The sequence below is a fragment of the Chenopodium quinoa genome, unplaced genomic scaffold (assembly GCF_001683475.1).
Source record: "Chenopodium quinoa cultivar QQ74 unplaced genomic scaffold, ASM168347v1, whole genome shotgun sequence".
Taxonomy (NCBI): Eukaryota; Viridiplantae; Streptophyta; class Magnoliopsida; order Caryophyllales; family Amaranthaceae; genus Chenopodium; species Chenopodium quinoa.
Window position 1 is genome coordinate 7,350,516 of NW_018744239.1, and position 9,522 is coordinate 7,360,037.

The 9,522-nt window shown below is 33.4% G+C and overlaps 1 long non-coding RNA gene across 1 annotated transcript; it reads right to left on the minus strand.

Annotated features, from left to right (window-relative positions):
- Nucleotides 1–7,399: 7,399 nt before the first annotated feature.
- On the minus strand, nt 7,400–9,147 carry LOC110694427. Its single transcript, XR_002505832.1, has 2 exons — nt 8,956–9,147; nt 7,400–7,576 (listed from the first exon to the last, which is right to left on the minus strand). It is a non-coding gene; the product is annotated as an uncharacterized LOC110694427 (long non-coding RNA).
- Between the last annotated feature and the right edge of the window lie 375 nt (nt 9,148–9,522).

Genomic DNA, 9,522 nt, shown 5'->3' on the forward strand with positions numbered 1-9,522 from the left:
TTTACATGCACGATTGGAATTTTATTGATTTATGCATTCATTTTAAACGTTTAAAAGATGTATCCTTTGTTGTGGATTGGAGTAATTTCATGGAGTACTATGATTGTCATCTGGATATTGGAAATTTTTCGTTGGACACCACCTAACAGTTGATATTGATCTTACTCTAAGTCAATAAGGGTAACTCATGACAGTCGTTTTGGCTATATTTTAAAAGAAAGGTATTGGTCAAGGTTTGAAGTAAATAATTAGTTGTTATATATCTAATAGTAGGTGGGTAGCATTATCAAGCTTGCTTGAGTTGATGAGTATTGAGTTGATGAGTATTGAGTAGTGCTGTATTTGCGCGTCAAATGTAGTGGAATTGGATAAATACTACCATGTTAGCTATTATTTGCGACATTTTCAAATTTTTCCATTTTTAGTACATTTTTTTTAAATGAAATTACAAAAATACCTTTACTTAAAACTTTATAACATCAATCATATACTTAAAACATAATTGATTAAAAACTAATCCAATCTAATTAAACTTATTTGGGTGTGGGTTATGGGTTAGTGTGCCTGGTCTTGGACTTGGTGCGAGGGTTAGGTGGTTTCGGTATGTGGGTTCACGGTGAGTCTGTGGGTTAGGTGGTTTCGGTTTGTGGGTTCACGGTGGTGGGTGTGTTCGCCTATGGGTTCTGGGTTTGTGGCTGGTGGTTCTAGGTTCGTGGGTTCACGGTGGTGGGTGTGTTCGTCTGTGGGTTCTGGCTTCTGGGTTTATGGCTGGTGGTTCAGGGTTCGTCAATGGTGGTTTTGGGTTCGAAAGGTGGGTGGTTCTGGGTGGCGTGGGTGGTGGTTCTGGGTAGTTCAGTGTTATTGTGATTTAATTTATTTTATTTTTTTGTCTTTTTTGGGGTTGGATTAATATTAAGTACCTGCTCTTATTTTTTAATAATAATGCTTAACATCTTTTGCTTAGGAGTCCGCGCAAACCCCCTTTGTTGCAAATAACATTTAACGAAGGAAGTATAAGGAATTAATCAATTTAGAATCTATTTTTAGATGTATATTTTAAATTACGAAGTATAAATTTAAAATCTAACCAGAGTTCACGTAATTATACTCGTATTATAGTTATAAATTGAGTAGTCTGTATTTGTGTGTCATATGGAATGGAATTGGATAAATATAAGGAAGTAATTAATTTAAAATCTATTTAGATGTGTTTTTTAAACTATAAATTGAAAATCTAACAAGAGTTCATATAATTATACTCGTATTATTGTTATAAATTTATGTGAATTCATGATAGATGTAAGTTTGACCCTATGAACTGCAATGAATCAATCTCTACAAAATAGAGGGAAAAACACCTTATAATAGCCCATCAACACATCATCTATTGAAGCTGTCCTTTTAATTATGTTTTTCGATTTTGGGCAATAGTTATTTCCTTTCCTACTAGTTCCTACACAAATTGCAGTTGATGAATAGCTTGTTTCTATCAACAATGGATGGGCCAAATCGACACCCACCATGTCCGTGTTTTGATGGTTAAGTATCGTTAGTTAGTTTTGGTCATGCACGGATGCTCTTATTGGGCCTAGGAAAGTTTATAACGCAGGAGTTGGGTCTATTACAATTATTACTTTGCTTCCCCTTTATATATTTATTACACAAAAGAAAAACAATATATTGTGAGAGGAGATATGTTTACATGTTTATCTCTGACATAAATTTAGATTTTGTCATATTTTAATAAATTTATTATTAAAATTTAACAATATATTTATGCTTTATCTTATAATTCTTCCAGTTTTTTTTTTATTATGCATCATTTTCTAAAAATGGAAGTTTCAATATATATGCATTATTTTTCATTTTAGTAAATAAAATCTCTCTATCTCTCTCCTATCACATGAACCCTCTTTATTTTTTCTTTCTATCTTTCTCAACTCCAAAAATTGCCTAGGAGTCCGCAATTAGTGATGCAACTAAATAAAATACGAAGGAAATATAAAGGTTAGATATTCTACCATAAGTATAAATCCCAAGGATATATTCACTAAATAATATCTTAACATAAACAATGCTAAATATATTATTCTACTAATTAATATCAATATGGAAAATATATCACATAATATTTTCCAGGGGTAAGTCTTGTATGTGGCTAGCCACACAGTGTGACCACAGTGGTTTATAAAGTAATCTTCATTTATATGTATGAGTAACCTCATTTTTTCATAAGAGTAACCCCATGTTGTCCATAAAAGTAACCCAAATTCATTATACGAGTAAAATCAAGTAATTTAGAAATAAGTAACCCCATTTGTACATTCGAGTAACCTCTATTATTTTGTTTTAAAAAAGGAAAGAATAATTCCACTTATTTAAGAGAGTAACCCTTTTTTCTCATTTAAGTAACCTACATACGTTAAGATAATCTCATTTTCTCATCACTGTGACCCTTATTACTTAATTAATTTCCTTATATGTGATTATGTGAAGTGGTTACACCATATGACTAGCCACATATAAGAATTTAAATTGTGGATTTCCACTAATATTGATTATTTCATATCTCTAACAACTTATCCATCATACTTTTAGAGTATTGGACTAAGATAAGAAGGAGACAAGTAAAATTACACTTAGAGGATAAAAAAAATTAATTGGTTAAAAAGAATTGCATGTATGTAAAGTCTAGCTTGCACCTTTACATTCCCTTGTTTCATAATTCATAAAATTTTAAATATTGCTATCAATTTTTTTTTTATTTTTTTTTTATTTTTATATCAGGTATTCAAGTTGGGTTCAAGTTGGGTCATGTCAGGTTTCAGATCAAATTCAATTCGGGCTTTGTTTTTTCTGACTTACAAGTCAGGGTGAGTCAAGTTCAATTTGAATTATGACATTTACATCTTTTCGGTTGCTGTTCGGGTTCGATTTGAGTCAATTTTGGGTCGGGTAATATTTTGGGTTTGATGTGTGTCAAGTCAGGTTACAGACAAGTTTGAAGCAGGTAAATTTCGGTCGGATGAACTTCAGGTCGGGTTATTCTTAGACTCGTGTCAAATTTTAGTCAGGTCGGGTCGTTCTTAGAATCGGGTATAATACAAAATAGAGTAAATAGGTCAAATAAAAAGTATAATATTCCGCTATTTCTATTTATGATAATTTTGATAACATTTTCAATTCAACTTTTAATTAAAAATATCCACATTACATTTGAGTCAAAACAATATCAAAGCGGGTCAATATAAGTTGGTTTAACGAGTTGGATAAAATTGGATAATGGGTCACTAAACTGATCGCTATTATTGAGGTAAGTAGTAGATTATGTTAAGTGTTTATTTTTGTTAAATTTAATCAAGTTGAGTGTTATTTTGGGTTCAGATCATTGTTAGGTCGAGTCAAATCGATTGTCGGTCATCAATATCCATTTGAGTTGGTAACAAGTTGTGACAAGTTATAATTGATTTCAGGTTCTAAACAAGTCGAGTGCTAATCGGGTTCGGATCATAATCAAGTCTAGTCAAATTTGTTTTCGGTTAATATTAAGTTGATTACAAGTTCTGGTTCAGGTCATAAAGTATCATGTCTATTAGGTTATCACTTAATGTCGAGTCTGTATTGGTGCAGGTTACATGTTACTGTTTTCACCTATTTTTCGGGTACGGGTGGAATACATATCATTGTTGGCTCAAGTTAGAAGTTCAGGTTACATGTCACTGCTTTTCACTATCACGGCACAACTATATCTGCTTAGAAGTACATGCTCGCTTTTGAGGTTCAAGATAGGTTTATGTACTAGGGGTCATTTGGTCCACTAAGCTGGAATAGATTAATATAGATTCTCATATTTGGGTGGTATGGATTCTATATCCCATACCAACATAAGTTGTTTGGTTTAATGCTGGAACGAATTCTCATACTTGAGTGGTATGGATTATGAATCCTTGGTGGGAAGGTGAGTATGAGATTTAAGGGAATGAGGTAGAGTTAGAAACCCCTAGGTATGAGATTCCATTCTTAAATATCCCAACCAAACAAATAAATCCATAAAATGAATTCTAAATCCATTTCAGTAAGTCCAACCAAACAGTCCCTAAGTGATTAATACGGATTCAACGGTACTTGTATCTTCATCCCTACAACGTGATGCAGGGATCTCTATTTATCTCAAATGAACAATCAACAACATTAAGAGGGAATGAGGGATAACAGGCCAGGTAAGCTTCGACAATGTCGTATTATTGAAGTGGACATACAACAAGCAATGGCGATTCTAAGATTTCGCGAGAGGGGTTCTCGACCAGTTTGCATATATTGGAACTGATTTTACAATTTACAATATAATTGGAGCAAGACCTTACATTCAAGAACAAATCTTTCTTTATTTTTTTTCAGTTGAAGTGTACAAAGCAACTCCATTGAGGATTTGGTGTATTGTCATAATTGAAGTGACTCCTAAATTACATGAAGTATAATATTATACTTCGTACGAGTAGTTTTTTAAACCATTAGAAGAGAGTTTAAATATGCTTTGACATAAGGTTGATACATCATATTGTTATTTCAAATGTGAAGGATCTTTATTTATAAGATAACTAAGTAAAGGTTTTTATATTCACTTTATTTTTACTTATTTATTGAAAAATAAGTAATAAATTTTGATAAAGGTTAATAAGTTCATATAAGATGGATTTAGTAAAAATGAGTTAAGATAAGTTCTATTAAAGGTTAACAAATGTCATCCAAATTTAATTTATGACTAAAGTAAGTTCAAAGTAAGGTCTAATACGTTTATCAAGTTCACATAATTTGAAAAAATGTTTAAATAAAATAATATATGTTCAGATAAGCAAATCAGGTAATATATAGCAAGCGTCCTAATTATGAAAATTTATAAAAATATTAATACTATAAGACAAATATGAATTAATATACTAAGTCTTTGTTCTCTTCACCTTATTTTAATTTAACTAAACTAATATTATGATTGCTAAATGTACATTGTTTTACATATTAAAATTTATTTTCACTAATTCTTTTTTGGAGTTGTTCTTTTAAGTTACCTTTCTTTTTCTTTTCTTTTTTTCTCTTCATGAATATACTTTTGCTAAACCATTTTTTTTTTTAAATTAATTTTTATACTAAAGTTAATTTGAATAAGGTAAAGAGAATAGACTATGATAGTATGATACTATTACTTTATATACAATCAATATTATGTGAATGCTCTTAAAGTATCAACTACAAAATATAAAATAATACTCCACAACCGCAGATATACACTTTGTATGTATGAGTGCATAATAGACTAATAGTATAATAATGGTAATACGAAGTACAATTCAGACAGCGCCGGGATAAATACCAGCCCCGTCCCTATAATATTACCCGATATGCTAAAATGGAGTGTTCATAAAGATTGCTCCATACCTTTGTAAGTAGATTTCCCAATCGTTACTCCACTCTTGCTCTAGCTATTTCTCTCCTCATCAATATTTTTCTCCACTCATCTACACTTGTTTCATAAAAAAGTAAAGGTTTAGGGTATATTTTCTTTTTCTTAGGAATTGACAAACAATATTACTCCTTTCATTTCCTTAAATTTTCCCGTTTCTTTTTTATGCATTAATCAATTTACATTTTAAATCATACATTTATATTTTTATTTACTTTTTATTCTAAATGGCACTATAATTAGTCATTGAAACGAATTAAATAAAATCTTCAAAACTTTCTTATATATTAAAATAATTTTAAAGAACATTTTAAATTATAAATAGTATCTAAATTTCAAATACACCGCAACCAATAAAATAAAAAAAAAAAAAAAGGAAGTAGAATAGAAGTCTAATCGTTATCCTGAACACAATGCAAGTAAAGAGGATGTATTCAAGTCCTAAAAAACAAGGGTTGACATCACCATTCATGTTACTCCATTATCGTCGTCACTAATTCACCTATCACCAAAGAATGCCGCATATTGAAGTTTTCAACCACATTTTTTTAACCTTATCCAATTGTCAAGTTCTTCGGTGACATAATTAAATCCCGAAACCCCATAGGAATTACAATTGAATTTATTTATTTATTTATTTATTTTTAAATTATTTATATACAATGTATTTTGGACAGTTATACGTACCATATATTACAATAATATTTTTTCTAGTTTTAATCACATCAATACAAAACCTCAATTAAACACTATATTACAAGCATTCTAGCTTATATATTCTAGGATCACCCCTCCCCCAAAGTAGTGCAAATATCCCATTATTTAGTAATTGATTTTTAATGATAAGAAGTATGACCCTACTAAGCCAGAAACTATCAGAGATTAATCTAGTTAGCTTAGTGGGTTAGACAATTTGGAAAAATTGGGCCGGGAGACATATAAGAGCTCTCCCAATGATAAGTTTTTTCTTCCCGTGAAGAAATTTTTTGGTAAAAAAACATATTTTGATGGTGAATAATCACCAAAAAGTTCATCAATATTTGTAAATAAGTTCATGCTGTGAACTCAATCACCAAAAAAATCATGTAGGCTCCATGTCCTGTAATTTTGATTTTTATGGTGGATAAAAAAAATTTCATCTCCGAAAATATAGTGGAGGAGAGGGAAACATAGAGAAGAGTGGTGAGGGAATTTTTAATCTTTCCTCCATTCACCATTGAGAGCTCTAAGCCCTCTCCAAAACTGCCCTTAATAGGGACTAAACTTTCGGAAAAGTATTGGTGCCTAGGTCCTATGTATTGTGCAACAAATAGGATGATAAAGTTGTAAATATTGATATATGTATAAAATACGGCGACTAAATAGGTAAATAGTACCATTAAATGGTGTAATGATATAAATAATCCCACCTTTGACATGGATCTTCTTTTAAAGATCCATGACTTGGTGGTGACTGATTTTAGCAAGTCGATTGTCATGTGTTGACTTTAATTGGGATGATTCTCTAAACTAAGCTTAACTACGAAATTAATTACGAAAGTAGACGCGTGACAAAACTATTTACCAAACTAAGCTTGCAGGGTAAAGCGCGGTCTCGGACCGTTTTACCTTGATTTTTTTTAAAAAAATCAAAGTGTAAAACGCTGTCTCAGTCAGCGTTTTACATGTTGACTTTTTTCAAAAAAAATTCTTAATTTCTGATTTAAATTTAAAAAAAAAAAATTACACTAAAACCGCTGACTCGGTCATCATTTTTAATGTAAATTTTTTTTTTTTAATTTGTACCTCCTCCTCCTGCCATAATCTCCCTGCAACAAAAGTTTTTCAATACCCCATTACAAATAAGAGAATCAGTAACTTTTTTGTTGAGTTGTTTAAGAATTTGAGACATGGGTCTGCTAATTCCTTCAGTGGGTATTTCACCATACTCTTCTTCTTTAGTTTTTTTTTTCTATCTTCATTTGCTGCATTAGGTTACTGTTGAAGTTGAAGAAATCTGGGTTTGAGAAGAGAAGGTACTGTTGAAGTTGAAGAAATCTGATGATTCAGAAATGATGACGAGCTAATTGCTGCCGCTGATTTTCTTAGAGATTTGGGCATCGAAGACGCCATTTTTCTCTGCAAATGTTAAACCCTTGGTAATAATTTTAAAAAAAAAATTAATCTACACTAAAAACGCTGACTTAAAGTTTTTTTTTTATTTATTTTAAATCAGAAATTAAGAATTAAAAAAAAAAAAAAAAACATGGAAAACGCTGACTGGGGGCAGCATTTTACACTTTGATTTTTTTTAAAAAAAAATTAAAGGTAAACGCTGTCCGAGACAGCGTTTTACCCTAGAAGTTTAGTTTGGTAAATAGTTTTGCCACGCGTCTACTTTCATAATTAATTTCGTAGTTAAACTTAGTTTGGAAAATCATCCCTTTAATTGGTTTAATTCATTTTTTAAATTAAAAAAACAAAACAAAAATAATAGTAATAAAAAAAAATAAAAATAAAGAGCCCCGCCCCTTTGATAGCTTGAATAGCCAACCTTGCGTCACCCTGGTTTGAACGGCCACCCCTCCCCTCCCCATCCCCGCCCCCGCCTTCCTCGGAAACCCAACCACACCCCCTAATCATGCCTTAAACCCCTAAAATTCAAGCATAACCCCTTCAATTGCAGCCTGTGAGGGTTGCAGTGTGAGGTGATGTTGGCCGGTGGTAATTCAAAACGGGATTGCCACAACGTGTTTGGTTGGAGGGTAATTGAGGGTGTTGCCGCTTTGGGCTGCTGAAGTGGCGGGTGGTGATGGGTGCTAATTGCGGCTGGTGAACAGTAGGTTGTTGTTCTGTGGTGTGTAGTGAGATTGATGGTGGATGCGTGGAGTGTGCGGTGGTGAGTGAGCTGGGCTGGTCTATTGGTTATTGCGGTGACTGCGCGAGGCGAGAGTGAGGATGCGACAGTGACTTTTGGTGCTGAAATAGGGTTGTTGTAAGTGAAATTGATGTGATTTGGTGGGAGCAGCGGATTTTTTGTTGTTGATGACGATGATGAAGTGGGGTTTTGGCGTGCTTGAGGGAGTTTTGAGGGTGGCTAGGGATTTTTAGGGGTGTTTTGTGGTGTTTTCAGGGGTGTTTGTAGGGATTTCTGTGCTAAGGGGGGTAGGGTTGGGGTTTGGGGGTGGCAGGAGGGTGGGGCTGGGGGTTTTGGGACGGCAGGAGGGTGGTTATGGTGGTTGAATTAGCATGGAAAGGGGATAGGGAGATAGGAGGAGAGTGAATTAAAAAAATAAATAAAAAATCCATTTTAACTTGTTTAACAGGTTGCAGGTCAAATGGATCTATAAAAGAAGATCCATGTCAAATGTGAGATATGTTGGGTTTTGCGGTGTTCGACACCGCGCGGAAACAAAACCCGAAAACCGGATCGCATGTATAATAATTACAACATAAAAAATAGCACGCAAATAAATAAAACACAAACACATAAAGAGAAGAGAAAGAAAGAAGCTCACCCTTGACGCGTACTTTGCTCACTAATCGAGCTCGGACTTGGAAAACTTCAAGCCCCGCAAATGCAAGACCTCCCATGTCTCACACCCTTGATTATCGAATCGGCCCCTACCCCGTTGCTTAGATGGGGCTAGACCAAAATTACAAGAGTTTTATGAACTTAAGGCTTTCTCACTTAATAGGAGATTCCTTTTGAGTTCTACTCAAGTGAGTTTACCCATTACTTAAGGTGGTTATATATAGGGAAAAGCTCTCATGAGTTTCCATCAACTTTCCATGTGAAAGAGTTGGTGAAATGAGAAAGTAAGCAATTAATTTAATTCCAAATTAAATTAAATAAGCTATATTATAGTCAAATGACAAGTGTCAACATGAGGGATGAAGTAGGTAAGGACCACAAACCCATCCTTGAAGAGCAAGCATAAACTCACCAACTCACACTTGGTCAACACAAGGAAGATCGACCTCAAGCCTTGGGCTCCAAGGCACCGCCAGCTGGAGGCCTTGCCCTTGGCTGGGCCTGCTAGCATGCCGTAAGCCCACGAGAGCTGTTGGGCGCTAGCGGGTTG